The sequence below is a fragment of the Pseudophryne corroboree genome, chromosome 8, assembly GCF_028390025.1.
Source record: "Pseudophryne corroboree isolate aPseCor3 chromosome 8, aPseCor3.hap2, whole genome shotgun sequence".
Taxonomy (NCBI): Eukaryota; Metazoa; Chordata; class Amphibia; order Anura; family Myobatrachidae; genus Pseudophryne; species Pseudophryne corroboree.
In genome coordinates, this window is record NC_086451.1 from 164,467,096 (window position 1) to 164,483,386 (window position 16,291).

The window sequence follows — 16,291 nt, forward strand, 5'->3', positions numbered from 1 at the left end:
CAAACATATCAATCCCAGTTTTGGATTACTTTAATTAACAAAAAAATATGCATATAGCAGAGGATAGTTTTAATCTGCCTACCTCTGGGTTATGGGCCCAGCATGCTTCCATTGCAGTACTTTGCTGCACATGTAAGTGCAAGAGATCCTGAAGCACTCACTCATCATGGGAAAGTACCAATGTGTTTCTTCGTTGGTTGATGGAAGAAACATCTTACAAAAACTCTCCAGATTATTGACTTTTTAAAGTTTTTCTAGGAAACGTTCTAGATGTATGCTTATTAGCCTTTGTCAGTATGTACTTTTTGCAAAGTGTCTCTGTGGCGCAATCGGTTAGTGTGTCCGGCTACTAATCAAAAGGTTGGTGGTTCAATCCCACCCAGGGACGTAATTGACCTTGTGATCAGATTTTGGTGATCTTTAAGTAGACAAGTCAAAATTTCAAACCCCGTGTTATGGTGTAGGGTACCTGGCCTTTTCTGATGTAATCAGAGTTAGATTTGATTCAGTGATTTAATAAAAACAGCTAGGAAGCACAATTTAGCAGTGGGTTGCAGAGAAAAAGAAATATGCTGGCAAAAAAAATCCAATTGAGTGATTAAACAGCTCTTCATTTTCTGGCTTTATTTTTATGCTAACAAATTTGTTCTCTGAAAAGTGTCCACAAAGCCAAGTCTCTGATTAACACCTTTGTAGGGATGGTTTTTCACCTATTACTAAATTAAACTTGCTTCATTGGAAAGGCAGCAAGATGCATCTTCATTTCAATGTCTACTGAAATAATACAGGTTGACACCAGGAAACATTACCGCCACTGCATCCTTGCTGCTTTCTCATGTAGAAGTCTGTTTAATGTGAAAACAAGGTGATATCTAATTAGCACACAGGTAAGGAATTAAGAAAATCTTTATTTAAGGGTGAAGATGTTTCTCACAAAATCGTTGCCCCAATGCATCATTGAAATTCAAGCTGGAAAGATGATTTTAATATATCACTTGTACATTTTGTATTGCTCTTCTGGTGACAATGTAGTTTGTTTTTGTCAATTACCATTTTAATAATAGGGTAAAGAAAATTAAGTGGATTTTTTAAAGAAAATAATACTTTCAATATACTATTAAAACAAATTAAAATGGTAAAAGTTATTGTACTTTAATGAAAAATAAAAGAGCAAAAATATCAATCCCAGTTTTGGATTACTTTAATTAACAAAAAAATATGCATATAGCAGAGGATAGTTTTAATCTGCCTACCTCTGGGTTATGGGCCCAGCATGCTTCCATTGCAGTACTTTGCTGCACATGTAAGTGCAAGAGATCCTGAAGCACTCACTCATCATGGGAAAGTACCAATGTGTTTCTTCGTTGGTGGATGGAAGAAACATCTTACAAAAACTCTCCAGATTATTGACTTTTTAAAGTTTTTCTAGGAAACGTTTTAGATGAATGCTTATTAGCCTTTGTCAGTATATACTTTTGCAAAGTGTCTCTGTGGTGCAATCAGTTAGTGTGAACGGCTATAAACCAAAAGGTTGGTGATTCAATCCCACCCAGGGACGTAATTGACCTTGTGATCAGATTTTGGTGATCTTTAAGTAGACAAGTCAACATTTCAAACCCCCTCTTATGGTGTAGGGTACCTGGCCTTCTCTGATGTAATCAGAGTTAGATTTGATTCAGTGATTTTATAAAAACAGCTAGGAAGCACAATTTAGCAGTGGGTTGCAGAGAAAAAGAAATATGCTGGCAAAAAAATCCAATTGAGTGATTAAACAGCTCTTCATTTTCTGGCTTTATTTTTATGCTAACAAATTTGTTCTCTGAAAAGTGTCCACAAAGCCAAGTCTCTGATTAACACCTTTGTAAGGATGGTTTTTCACCTATTACTAAATTAAATTTGCTTCATTGGAAAGGCAGCAAGATGCATCCTCATTTCAATGTCTACTGAAATAATACGGGTTGACACCAGGAAACATTAACGCCACTGCATCCTTGCTGCTTTCTCATGTGGAAGTCTGTTTAATGTGAAAACAAGGTGATATCTAATTAGCACACAGGTAAGGAATTAAGAAAATCTTTATTTAAGGGTGAAGATGTTTCTCACAAAATCGTTGCCCCAATGCATCATTGAAATTCAAGCTGGAAAGATGATTTTAATATATCACTTGTACATTTTGTATTGCTCTTCTGGTGACAATGTAGTTTTTTTTTTGTCAATTACCATTTTAATAATAGGGTAAAGAAAATTAAGTGGATTTTTGAAAGAAAACAATACTGTCAATATACTATTAAAACAAATTAAAATGGTAAAAGTTATTGTACTTTAAGTAAAAATAAAAGAGCAAAAATATCAATCCCAGTTTTGATTACTTAAATTAACAAAAAAAATGCATATAGCAAAGGATAGTTTCAATCTGCCTACCTCTGGGTTATGGGCCCAGCATGCTTCCATTGCAGTACTCTGCTGCACATGTAAGTGCAAGAGATCCTGAAGCACTCACTCATCATAGGAAAGTACCAATGTGTTTCTTCGTTGGTTGATGGAAGAAACATCTTACAAAAACTCTCCAGATTATTGACTTTTTAAAGTTTTTCTAGGAAACGTTCTAGATGTATGCTTATTAGCCTTTGTCAGTATGTACTTTTTGCGAAGTGTCTCTGTGGCGCAATCGGTTAGTGTGTCCGGCTACTAACCAAAAGGTTGGTGGTTCAATCCCACCCAGGGACGTAATTGACCTTGTTATCAGATTTTGGTGATCTTTAAGTAGACAAGTCAAAATTTCAAACCCCCTGTTATGGTGTAGGGTACCTGGCCTTTTCTGATGTAATCAGAGTTAGATTTGATTCAGTGATTTAATAAAAACAGCTAGGAAGCACAATTTAGCAGTGGGTTGCAGAGAAAAAGAAATATGCTGGCAAAAAAAATCCAATTGAGTGATTAAACAGCTCTTCATTTTCTGGCTTTATTTTTATGCTAACAAATTTGTTCTCTGAAAAGTGTCCACAAAGCCAAGTCTCTGATTAACACCTTTGTAGGGATGGTTTTTCACCTATTACTAAATTAAACTTGCTTCATTGGAAAGGCAGCAAGATGCATCTTCATTTCAATGTCTACTGAAATAATACAGGTTGACACCAGGAAACATTACCGCCACTGCATCCTTGCTGCTTTCTCATGTAGAAGTCTGTTTAATGTGAAAACAAGGTGATATCTAATTAGCACACAGGTAAGGAATTAAGAAAATCTTTATTTAAGGGTGAAGATGTTTCTCACAAAATCGTTGCCCCAATGCATCATTGAAATTCAAGCTGGAAAGATGATTTTAATATATCACTTGTACATTTTGTATTGCTCTTCTGGTGACAATGTAGTTTGTTTTTGTCAATTACCATTTTAATAATAGGGTAAAGAAAATTAAGTGGATTTTTGAAAGAAAACAATACTGTCAATATACTATTAAAACAAATTAAAATGGTAAAAGTTGTTGTACTTTAAGTAAAAATAAAAGAGCAAAAATATCAATCCCAGTTTTGGATTACTTTAATTAACAAAAAAAAATGCATATAGCAGAGGATAGTTTCAATCTGCTTACCTCTGGGTTATGTGCCCAGCATGCTTCCATTGCTGTACTCTGCTGCACATGTAAGTGCAGTAGATCCTGAAGCACTCACTCATCATGGGAAAGTACCAATGTGTTTCTTCGTTGGTTGATGGAAGAAACATCTTACAAAAACTCTCCAGATTATTGACTTTTTAAAGTTTTTCTAGGAAACGTTTTAGATGAATGCTTATTAGCCTTTGTCAGTATGTACTTTTGCAAAGTGTCTCTGTGGCGCAATCAGTTAGTGTGTATGGCTATTAACCAAAAGGTTGGTGGTTCAATCCCACCCAGGGACGTAATTGACCTTGTTATCAGATTTTGGTGATCTTTAAGTAGACAAGTCAAAATTTCAAACCCCCTCTTATGGTGTAGGGTACCTGGCCTTCTCTGATGTAATCAGAGTTAGATTTGATTCAGTGATTTTATAAAAACAGCTAGGAAGCACAATTTAGCAGTGGGTTGCAGAGAAAAAGAAATATGCTGGCAAAAAAATCCAATTGAGTGATTAAACAGCTCTTCATTTTCTGGCTTTATTTTTATGCTAACAAATTTGTTCTCTGAAAAGTGTCCACAAAGCCAAGTCTCTGATTAACACCTTTGTAAGGATGGTTTTTCACCTATTACTAAATTAAACTTGCTTCATTGGAAAGGCAGCAAGATGCATCCTCATTTCAATGTCTACTGAAATAATACAGGTTGACACCAGGAGACATTATCGCCACTGCATCCTTGCTGCTTTCTCATGTGGAAGTCTGTTTAATGTGAAAACAAGGTGATATCTAATTAGCACACAGGTAAGGAATTAAGAAAATCTTTATTTAAGGGTGAAGATGTTTCTCACAAAATCGTTGCCCCAATGCATCATTGAAATTCAAGCTGGAAAGATGATTTTAATATATCACTTGTACATTTTGTATTGCTCTTCTGGTGACAATGTAGTTTGTTTTTGTCAATTACCATTTTAATAATAGGGTAAAGAAAATTAAGTGGATTTTTTAAAGAAAATAATACTTTCAATATACTATTAAAACAAATTAAAATGGTAAAAGTTATTGTACTTTAATGAAAAATAAAAGAGCAAACATATCAATCCCAGTTTTGGATTACTTTAATTAACAAAAAAATATGCATATAGCAGAGGATAGTTTTAATCTGCCTACCTCTGGGTTATGGGCCCAGCATGCTTCCATTGCAGTACTTTGCTGCACATGTAAGTGCAAGAGATCCTGAAGCACTCACTCATCATGGGAAAGTACCAATGTGTTTCTTCGTTGGTTGATGGAAGAAACATCTTACAAAAACTCTCCAGATTATTGACTTTTTAAAGTTTTTCTAGGAAACGTTCTAGATGTATGCTTATTAGCCTTTGTCAGTATGTACTTTTCGCAAAGTGTCTCTGTGGCGCAATCGGTTAGTGTGTCCGGCTACTAACCAAAAGGTTGGTGGTTCAATCCCACCCAGGGACGTAATTGACCTTGTGATCAGATTTTGGTGATCTTTAAGTAGACAAGTCAAAATTTCAAACCCCTTGTTATGGTGTAGGGTACCTGGCCTTTTCTGATGTAATCAGAGTTAGATTTGATTCAGTGATTTAATAAAAACAGCTAGGAAGCACAATTTAGCAGTGGGTTGCAGAGAAAAAGAAATATGCTGGCAAAAAAAATCCAATTGAGTGATTAAACAGCTCTTCATTTTCTGGCTTTATTTTTATGCTAACAAATTTGTTCTCTGAAAAGTGTCCACAAAGCCAAGTCTCTGATTAACACCTTTGTAGGGATGGTTTTTCACCTATTACTAAATTAAACTTGCTTCATTGGAAAGGCAGCAAGATGCATCTTCATTTCAATGTCTACTGAAATAATACAGGTTGACACCAGGAAACATTACCGCCACTGCATCCTTGCTGCTTTCTCATGTAGAAGTCTGTTTAATGTGAAAACAAGGTGATATCTAATTAGCACACAGGTAAGGAATTAAGAAAATCTTTATTTAAGGGTGAAGATGTTTCTCACAAAATCGTTGCCCCAATGCATCATTGAAATTCAAGCTGGAAAGATGATTTTAATATATCACTTGTACATTTTGTATTGCTCTTCTGGTGACAATGTAGTTTGTTTTTGTCAATTACCATTTTAATAATAGGGTAAAGAAAATTAAGTGGATTTTTTAAAGAAAATAATACTTTCAATATACTATTAAAACAAATTAAAATGGTAAAAGTTATTGTACTTTAATGAAAAATAAAAGAGCAAAAATATCAATCCCAGTTTTGGATTACTTTAATTAACAAAAAAATATGCATATAGCAGAGGATAGTTTTAATCTGCCTACCTCTGGGTTATGGGCCCAGCATGCTTCCATTGCAGTACTTTGCTGCACATGTAAGTGCAAGAGATCCTGAAGCACTCACTCATCATGGGAAAGTACCAATGTGTTTCTTCGTTGGTGGATGGAAGAAACATCTTACAAAAACTCTCCAGATTATTGACTTTTTAAAGTTTTTCTAGGAAACGTTTTAGATGAATGCTTATTAGCCTTTGTCAGTATATACTTTTGCAAAGTGTCTCTGTGGTGCAATCAGTTAGTGTGAACGGCTATAAACCAAAAGGTTGGTGATTCAATCCCACCCAGGGACGTAATTGACCTTGTGATCAGATTTTGGTGATCTTTAAGTAGACAAGTCAACATTTCAAACCCCCTCTTATGGTGTAGGGTACCTGGCCTTCTCTGATGTAATCAGAGTTAGATTTGATTCAGTGATTTTATAAAAACAGCTAGGAAGCACAATTTAGCAGTGGGTTGCAGAGAAAAAGAAATATGCTGGCAAAAAAATCCAATTGAGTGATTAAACAGCTCTTCATTTTCTGGCTTTATTTTTATGCTAACAAATTTGTTCTCTGAAAAGTGTCCACAAAGCCAAGTCTCTGATTAACACCTTTGTAAGGATGGTTTTTCACCTATTACTAAATTAAATTTGCTTCATTGGAAAGGCAGCAAGATGCATCCTCATTTCAATGTCTACTGAAATAATACGGGTTGACACCAGGAAACATTAACGCCACTGCATCCTTGCTGCTTTCTCATGTGGAAGTCTGTTTAATGTGAAAACAAGGTGATATCTAATTAGCACACAGGTAAGGAATTAAGAAAATCTTTATTTAAGGGTGAAGATGTTTCTCACAAAATCGTTGCCCCAATGCATCATTGAAATTCAAGCTGGAAAGATGATTTTAATATATCACTTGTACATTTTGTATTGCTCTTCTGGTGACAATGTAGTTTTTTTTTTGTCAATTACCATTTTAATAATAGGGTAAAGAAAATTAAGTGGATTTTTGAAAGAAAACAATACTGTCAATATACTATTAAAACAAATTAAAATGGTAAAAGTTATTGTACTTTAAGTAAAAATAAAAGAGCAAAAATATCAATCCCAGTTTTGATTACTTAAATTAACAAAAAAAATGCATATAGCAAAGGATAGTTTCAATCTGCCTACCTCTGGGTTATGGGCCCAGCATGCTTCCATTGCAGTACTCTGCTGCACATGTAAGTGCAAGAGATCCTGAAGCACTCACTCATCATAGGAAAGTACCAATGTGTTTCTTCGTTGGTTGATGGAAGAAACATCTTACAAAAACTCTCCAGATTATTGACTTTTTAAAGTTTTTCTAGGAAACGTTCTAGATGTATGCTTATTAGCCTTTGTCAGTATGTACTTTTTGCGAAGTGTCTCTGTGGCGCAATCGGTTAGTGTGTCTGGCTACTAACCAAAAGGTTGGTGGTTCAATCCCACCCAGGGACGTAATTGACCTTGTTATCAGATTTTGGTGATCTTTAAGTAGACAAGTCAAAATTTCAAACCCCCTGTTATGGTGTAGGGTACCTGGCCTTTTCTGATGTAATCAGAGTTAGATTTGATTCAGTGATTTAATAAAAACAGCTAGGAAGCACAATTTAGCAGTGGGTTGCAGAGAAAAAGAAATATGCTGGCAAAAAAAATCCAATTGAGTGATTAAACAGCTCTTCATTTTCTGGCTTTATTTTTATGCTAACAAATTTGTTCTCTGAAAAGTGTCCACAAAGCCAAGTCTCTGATTAACACCTTTGTAGGGGTGGTTTTTCACCTATTACTAAATTAAACTTGCTTCATTGGAAAGGCAGCAAGATGCATCTTCATTTCAATGTCTACTGAAATAATACAGGTTGACACCAGGAAACATTACCGCCACTGCATCCTTGCTGCTTTCTCATGTAGAAGTCTGTTTAATGTGAAAACAAGGTGATATCTAATTAGCACACAGGTAAGGAATTAAGAAAATCTTTATTTAAGGGTGAAGATGTTTCTCACAAAATCGTTGCCCCAATGCATCATTGAAATTCAAGCTGGAAAGATGATTTTAATATATCACTTGTACATTTTGTATTGCTCTTCTGGTGACAATGTAGTTTGTTTTTGTCAATTACCATTTTAATAATAGGGTAAAGAAAATTAAGTGGATTTTTGAAAGAAAACAATACTGTCAATATACTATTAAAACAAATTAAAATGGTAAAAGTTGTTGTACTTTAAGTAAAAATAAAAGAGCAAAAATATCAATCCCAGTTTTGGATTACTTTAATTAACAAAAAAAAATGCATATAGCAGAGGATAGTTTCAATCTGCTTACCTCTGGGTTATGTGCCCAGCATGCTTCCATTGCTGTACTCTGCTGCACATGTAAGTGCAGTAGATCCTGAAGCACTCACTCATCATGGGAAAGTACCAATGTGTTTCTTCGTTGGTTGATGGAAGAAACATCTTACAAAAACTCTCCAGATTATTGACTTTTTAAAGTTTTTCTAGGAAACGTTTTAGATGAATGCTTATTAGCCTTTGTCAGTATGTACTTTTGCAAAGTGTCTCTGTGGCGCAATCAGTTAGTGTGTATGGCTATTAACCAAAAGGTTGGTGGTTCAATCCCACCCAGGGACGTAATTGACCTTGTTATCAGATTTTGGTGATCTTTAAGTAGACAAGTCAAAATTTCAAACCCCCTCTTATGGTGTAGGGTACCTGGCCTTCTCTGATGTAATCAGAGTTAGATTTGATTCAGTGATTTTATAAAAACAGCTAGGAAGCACAATTTAGCAGTGGGTTGCAGAGAAAAAGAAATATGCTGGCAAAAAAATCCAATTGAGTGATTAAACAGCTCTTCATTTTCTGGCTTTATTTTTATGCTAACAAATTTGTTCTCTGAAAAGTGTCCACAAAGCCAAGTCTCTGATTAACACCTTTGTAAGGATGGTTTTTCACCTATTACTAAATTAAACTTGCTTCATTGGAAAGGCAGCAAGATGCATCCTCATTTCAATGTCTACTGAAATAATACAGGTTGACACCAGGAGACATTATCGCCACTGCATCCTTGCTGCTTTCTCATGTGGAAGTCTGTTTAATGTGAAAACAAGGTGATATCTAATTAGCACACAGGTAAGGAATTAAGAAAATCTTTATTTAAGGGTGAAGATGTTTCTCACAAAATCGTTGCCCCAATGCATCATTGAAATTCAAGCTGGAAAGATGATTTTAATATATCACTTGTACATTTTGTATTGCTCTTCTGGTGACAATGTAGTTTGTTTTTGTCAATTACCATTTTAATAATAGGGTAAAGAAAATTAAGTGGATTTTTTAAAGAAAATAATACTTTCAATATACTATTAAAACAAATTAAAATGGTAAAAGTTATTGTAATTTAATGAAAAATAAAAGAGCAAAAATATCAATCCCAGTTTTGGATTACTTTAATTAACAAAAAAATATGCATATAGCAGAGGATAGTTTTAATCTGCCTACCTCTGGGTTATGGGCCCAGCATGCTTCCATTGCAGTACTTTGCTGCACATGTAAGTGCAAGAGATCCTGAAGCACTCACTCATCATGGGAAAGTACCAATGTGTTTCTTCGTTGGTTGATGGAAGAAACATCTTACAAAAACTCTCCAGATTATTGACTTTTTAAAGTTTTTCTAGGAAACGTTCTAGATGTATGCTTATTAGCCTTTGTCAGTATGTACTTTTTGCGAAGTGTCTCTGTGGCGCAATCGGCTAGTGTGTCCGGCTACTAACCTAAAGGTTGGTGGTTCAATCCCACCCAGGGACGTAATTGACCTTGTGATCAGATTTTGGTGATCTTTAAGTAGACAAGTCAAAATTTCAAACCCCCTGTTATGGTGTAGGGTACCTGGCCTTTTCTGATGTAATCAGAGTTAGATTTGATTCAGTGATTTAATAAAAACAGCTAGGAAGCACAATTTAGCAGTGGGTTGCAGAGAAAAAGAAATATGCTGGCAAAAAAAATCCAATTGAGTGATTAAACAGCTCTTCATTTTCTGGCTTTATTTTTATGCTAACAAATTTGTTCTCTGAAAAGTGTCCACAAAGCCAAGTCTCTGATTAACACCTTTGTAGGGATGGTTTTTCACCTATTACTAAATTAAACTTGCTTCATTGGAAAGGCAGCAAGATGCATCTTCATTTCAATGTCTACTGAAATAATACAGGTTGACACCAGGAAACATTACCGCCACTGCATCCTTGCTGCTTTCTCATGTAGAAGTCTGTTTAATGTGAAAACAAGGTGATATCTAATTAGCACACAGGTAAGGAATTAAGAAAATCTTTATTTAAGGGTGAAGATGTTTCTCACAAAATCGTTGCCCCAATGCATCATTGAAATTCAAGCTGGAAAGATGATTTTAATATATCACTTGTACATTTTGTATTGCTCTTCTGGTGACAATGTAGTTTGTTTTTGTCAATTACCATTTTAATAATAGGGTAAAGAAAATTAAGTGGATTTTTTAAAGAAAATAATACTTTCAATATACTATTAAAACAAATTAAAATGGTAAAAGTTATTGTACTTTAATGAAAAATAAAAGAGCAAAAATATCAATCCCAGTTTTGGATTACTTTAATTAACAAAAAAATATGCATATAGCAGAGGATAGTTTTAATCTGCCTACCTCTGGGTTATGGGCCCAGCATGCTTCCATTGCAGTACTTTGCTGCACATGTAAGTGCAAGAGATCCTGAAGCACTCACTCATCATGGGAAAGTACCAATGTGTTTCTTCGTTGGTGGATGGAAGAAACATCTTACAAAAACTCTCCAGATTATTGACTTTTTAAAGTTTTTCTAGGAAACGTTTTAGATGAATGCTTATTAGCCTTTGTCAGTATATACTTTTGCAAAGTGTCTCTGTGGTGCAATCAGTTAGTGTGAACGGCTATAAACCAAAAGGTTGGTGATTCAATCCCACCCAGGGACGTAATTGACCTTGTGATCAGATTTTGGTGATCTTTAAGTAGACAAGTCAACATTTCAAACCCCCTCTTATGGTGTAGGGTACCTGGCCTTCTCTGATGTAATCAGAGTTAGATTTGATTCAGTGATTTTATAAAAACAGCTAGGAAGCACAATTTAGCAGTGGGTTGCAGAGAAAAAGAAATATGCTGGCAAAAAAATCCAATTGAGTGATTAAACAGCTCTTCATTTTCTGGCTTTATTTTTATGCTAACAAATTTGTTCTCTGAAAAGTGTCCACAAAGCCAAGTCTCTGATTAACACCTTTGTAAGGATGGTTTTTCACCTATTACTAAATTAAATTTGCTTCATTGGAAAGGCAGCAAGATGCATCCTCATTTCAATGTCTACTGAAATAATACGGGTTGACACCAGGAAACATTAACGCCACTGCATCCTTGCTGCTTTCTCATGTGGAAGTCTGTTTAATGTGAAAACAAGGTGATATCTAATTAGCACACAGGTAAGGAATTAAGAAAATCTTTATTTAAGGGTGAAGATGTTTCTCACAAAATCGTTGCCCCAATGCATCATTGAAATTCAAGCTGGAAAGATGATTTTAATATATCACTTGTACATTTTGTATTGCTCTTCTGGTGACAATGTAGTTTGTTTTTGTCAATTACCATTTTAATAATAGGGTAAAGAAAATTAAGTGGATTTTTGAAAGAAAACAATACTGTCAATATACTATTAAAACAAATTAAAATGGTAAAAGTTATTGTACTTTAAGTAAAAATAAAAGAGCAAAAATATCAATCCCAGTTTTGATTACTTAAATTAACAAAAAAAATGCATATAGCAAAGGATAGTTTCAATCTGCCTACCTCTGGGTTATGGGCCCAGCATGCTTCCATTGCAGTACTCTGCTGCACATGTAAGTGCAAGAGATCCTGAAGCACTCACTCATCATAGGAAAGTACCAATGTGTTTCTTCGTTGGTTGATGGAAGAAACATCTTACAAAAACTCTCCAGATTATTGACTTTTTAAAGTTTTTCTAGGAAACGTTCTAGATGTATGCTTATTAGCCTTTGTCAGTATGTACTTTTTGCGAAGTGTCTCTGTGGCGCAATCGGTTAGTGTGTCCGGCTACTAACCAAAAGGTTGGTGGTTCAATCCCACCCAGGGACGTAATTGACCTTGTTATCAGATTTTGGTGATCTTTAAGTAGACAAGTCAAAATTTCAAACCCCCTGTTATGATGTAGGGTACCTGGCCTTTTCTGATGTAATCAGAGTTAGATTTGATTCAGTGATTTAATAAAAACAGCTAGGAAGCACAATTTAGCAGTGGGTTGCAGAGAAAAAGAAATATGCTGGCAAAAAAAATCCAATTGAGTGATTAAACAGCTCTTCATTTTCTGGCTTTATTTTTATGCTAACAAATTTGTTCTCTGAAAAGTGTCCACAAAGCCAAGTCTCTGATTAACACCTTTGTAGGGATGGTTTTTCACCTATTACTAAATTAAACTTGCTTCATTGGAAAGGCAGCAAGATGCATCTTCATTTCAATGTCTACTGAAATAATACAGGTTGACACCAGGAAACATTACCGCCACTGCATCCTTGCTGCTTTCTCATGTAGAAGTCTGTTTAATGTGAAAACAAGGTGATATCTAATTAGCACACAGGTAAGGAATTAAGAAAATCTTTATTTAAGGGTGAAGATGTTTCTCACAAAATCGTTGCCCCAATGCATCATTGAAATTCAAGCTGGAAAGATGATTTTAATATATCACTTGTACATTTTGTATTGCTCTTCTGGTGACAATGTAGTTTGTTTTTGTCAATTACCATTTTAATAATAGGGTAAAGAAAATTAAGTGGATTTTTGAAAGAAAACAATACTGTCAATATACTATTAAAACAAATTAAAATGGTAAAAGTTGTTGTACTTTAAGTAAAAATAAAAGAGCAAAAATATCAATCCCAGTTTTGGATTACTTTAATTAACAAAAAAAAACGCATATAGCAGAGGATAGTTTCAATCTGCTTACCTCTGGGTTATGTGCCCAGCATGCTTCCATTGCTGTACTCTGCTGCACATGTAAGTGCAGTAGATCCTGAAGCACTCACTCATCATGGGAAAGTACCAATGTGTTTCTTCGTTGGTTGATGGAAGAAACATCTTACAAAAACTCTCCAGATTATTGACTTTTTAAAGTTTTTCTAGGAAACGTTTTAGATGAATGCTTATTAGCCTTTGTCAGTATATACTTTTGCAAAGTGTCTCTGTGGCGCAATCAGTTAGTGTGTATGGCTATTAACCAAAAGGTTGGTGGTTCAATCCCACCCAGGGACGTAATTGACCTTGTTATCAGATTTTGGTGATCTTTAAGTAGACAAGTCAAAATTTCAAACCCCCTCTTATGGTGTAGGGTACCTGGCCTTCTCTGATGTAATCAGAGTTAGATTTGATTCAGTGATTTTATAAAAACAGCTAGGAAGCACAATTTAGCAGTGGGTTGCAGAGAAAAAGAAATATGCTGGCAAAAAAATCCAATTGAGTGATTAAACAGCTCTTCATTTTCTGGCTTTATTTTTATGCTAACAAATTTGTTCTCTGAAAAGTGTCCACAAAGCCAAGTCTCTGATTAACACCTTTGTAAGGATGGTTTTTCACCTATTACTAAATTAAACTTGCTTCATTGGAAAGGCAGCAAGATGCATCCTCATTTCAATGTCTACTGAAATAATACAGGTTGACACCAGGAGACATTATCGCCACTGCATCCTTGCTGCTTTCTCATGTGGAAGTCTGTTTAATGTGAAAACAAGGTGATATCTAATTAGCACACAGGTAAGGAATTAAGAAAATCTTTATTTAAGGGTGAAGATGTTTCTCACAAAATCGTTGCCCCAATGCATCATTGAAATTCAAGCTGGAAAGATGATTTTAATATATCACTTGTACATTTTGTATTGCTCTTCTGGTGACAATGTAGTTTGTTTTTGTCAATTACCATTTTAATAATAGGGTAAAGAAAATTAAGTGGATTTTTTAAAGAAAATAATACTTTCAATATACTATTAAAACAAATTAAAATGGTAAAAGTTATTGTACTTTAATGAAAAATAAAAGAGCAAAAATATCAATCCCAGTTTTGGATTACTTTAATTAACAAAAAAATATGCATATAGCAGAGGATAGTTTTAATCTGCCTACCTCTGGGTTATGGGCCCAGCATGCTTCCATTGCAGTACTTTGCTGCACATGTAAGTGCAAGAGATCCTGAAGCACTCACTCATCATGGGAAAGTACCAATGTGTTTCTTCGTTGGTTGATTGAAGAAACATCTTACAAAAACTCTCCAGATTATTGACTTTTTAAAGTTTTTCTTGGAAACGTTCTAGATGTATGCTTATTAGCCTTTGTCAGTATGTACTATTTGCAAAGTGTCTCTGTGGCGCAATCGGTTAGTGTGTCCGGCTACTAACCAAAAGGTTGGTGGTTCAATCCCACCCAGGGACGTAATTGACCTTGTGATCAGATTGTGGTGATCTTTAAGTAGACAAGTCAAAATTTCAAACCCCCTGTTATGGTGTAGGGTACCTGGCCTTTTCTGATGTAATCAGAGTTAGATTTGATTCAGTGATTTAATAAAAACAGCTAGGAAGCACAATTTAGCAGTGGGTTGCAGAGAAAAAGAAATATGCTGGCAAAAAAAATCCAATTGAGTGATTAAACAGCTCTTCATTTTCTGGCTTTATTTTTATGCTAACAAATTTGTTCTCTGAAAAGTGTCCACAAAGCCAAGTCTCTGATTAACACCTTTGTAGGGATGGTTTTTCACCTATTACTAAATTAAACTTGCTTCATTGGAAAGGCAGCAAGATGCATCTTCATTTCAATGTCTACTGAAATAATACAGGTTGACACCAGGAAACATTACCGCCACTGCATCCTTGCTGCTTTCTCATGTAGAAGTCTGTTTAATGTGAAAACAAGGTGATATCTAATTAGCACACAGGTAAGGAATTAAGAAAATCTTTATTTAAGGGTGAAGATGTTTCTCACAAAATCGTTGCCCCAATGCATCATTGAAATTCAAGCTGGAAAGATGATTTTAATATATCACTTGTACATTTTGTATTGCTCTTCTGGTGACAATGTAGTTTGTTTTTGTCAATTACCATTTTAATAATAGGGTAAAGAAAATTAAGTGGATTTTTTAAAGAAAATAATACTTTCAATATACTATTAAAACAAATTAAAATGGTAAAAGTTATTGTACTTTAATGAAAAATAAAAGAGCAAAAATATCAATCCCAGTTTTGGATTACTTTAATTAACAAAAAAATATGCATATAGCAGAGGATAGTTTTAATCTGCCTACCTCTGGGTTATGGGCCCAGCATGCTTCCATTGCAGTACTTTGCTGCACATGTAAGTGCAAGAGATCCTGAAGCACTCACTCATCATGGGAAAGTACCAATGTGTTTCTTCGTTGGTGGATGGAAGAAACATCTTACAAAAACTCTCCAGATTATTGACTTTTTAAAGTTTTTCTAGGAAACGTTTTAGATGAATGCTTATTAGCCTTTGTCAGTATATACTTTTGCAAAGTGTCTCTGTGGTGCAATCAGTTAGTGTGAACGGCTATAAACCAAAAGGTTGGTGATTCAATCCCACCCAGGGACGTAATTGACCTTGTGATCAGATTTTGGTGATCTTTAAGTAGACAAGTCAACATTTCAAACCCCCTCTTATGGTGTAGGGTACCTGGCCTTCTCTGATGTAATCAGAGTTAGATTTGATTCAGTGATTTTATAAAAACAGCTAGGAAGCACAATTTAGCAGTGGGTTGCAGAGAAAAAGAAATATGCTGGCAAAAAAATCCAATTGAGTGATTAAACAGCTCTTCATTTTCTGGCTTTATTTTTATGCTAACAAATTTGTTCTCTGAAAAGTGTCCACAAAGCCAAGTCTCTGATTAACACCTTTGTAAGGATGGTTTTTCACCTATTACTAAATTAAATTTGCTTCATTGGAAAGGCAGCAAGATGCATCCTCATTTCAATGTCTACTGAAATAATACGGGTAGACACCAGGAAACATTAACGCCACTGCATCCTTGCTGCTTTCTCATGTGGAAGTCTGTTTAATGTGAAAACAAGGTGATATCTAATTAGCACACAGGTAAGGAATTAAGAAAATCTTTATTTAAGGGTGAAGATGTTTCTCACAAAATCGTTGCCCCAATGCATCATTGAAATTCAAGCTGGAAAGATGATTTTAATATATCACTTGTACATTTTGTATTGCTCTTCTGGTGACAATGTAGTTTGTTTTTGTCAATTACCATTTTAATAATAGGGTAAAGAAAATTAAGTGGATT

The 16,291-nt window shown here is 34.8% G+C and overlaps 5 non-coding genes across 5 annotated transcripts; all 5 read left to right on the plus strand.

The window, feature by feature from the left end:
• Nucleotides 1-2,653: 2,653 nt before the first annotated feature.
• Nucleotides 2,654-2,727, plus strand: TRNAS-ACU (transfer RNA serine (anticodon ACU)). Its single transcript has one exon. It is a non-coding gene; the product is annotated as a tRNA-Ser (tRNA).
• Nucleotides 2,728-4,993: 2,266 nt separating this feature from the next.
• TRNAS-ACU (transfer RNA serine (anticodon ACU)) lies at nt 4,994-5,067 on the plus strand. The gene has a single exon. It is a non-coding gene; the product is annotated as a tRNA-Ser (tRNA).
• Nucleotides 5,068-7,332: 2,265 nt separating this feature from the next.
• TRNAS-ACU (transfer RNA serine (anticodon ACU)) lies at nt 7,333-7,406 on the plus strand. The gene has a single exon. It is a non-coding gene; the product is annotated as a tRNA-Ser (tRNA).
• A 4,604-nt stretch (nt 7,407-12,010) lies between these two features.
• TRNAS-ACU (transfer RNA serine (anticodon ACU)) lies at nt 12,011-12,084 on the plus strand. The gene has a single exon. It is a non-coding gene; the product is annotated as a tRNA-Ser (tRNA).
• A 2,266-nt stretch (nt 12,085-14,350) lies between these two features.
• On the plus strand, nt 14,351-14,424 carry TRNAS-ACU (transfer RNA serine (anticodon ACU)). Its single transcript has one exon. It is a non-coding gene; the product is annotated as a tRNA-Ser (tRNA).
• Nucleotides 14,425-16,291: the final 1,867 nt, after the last annotated feature.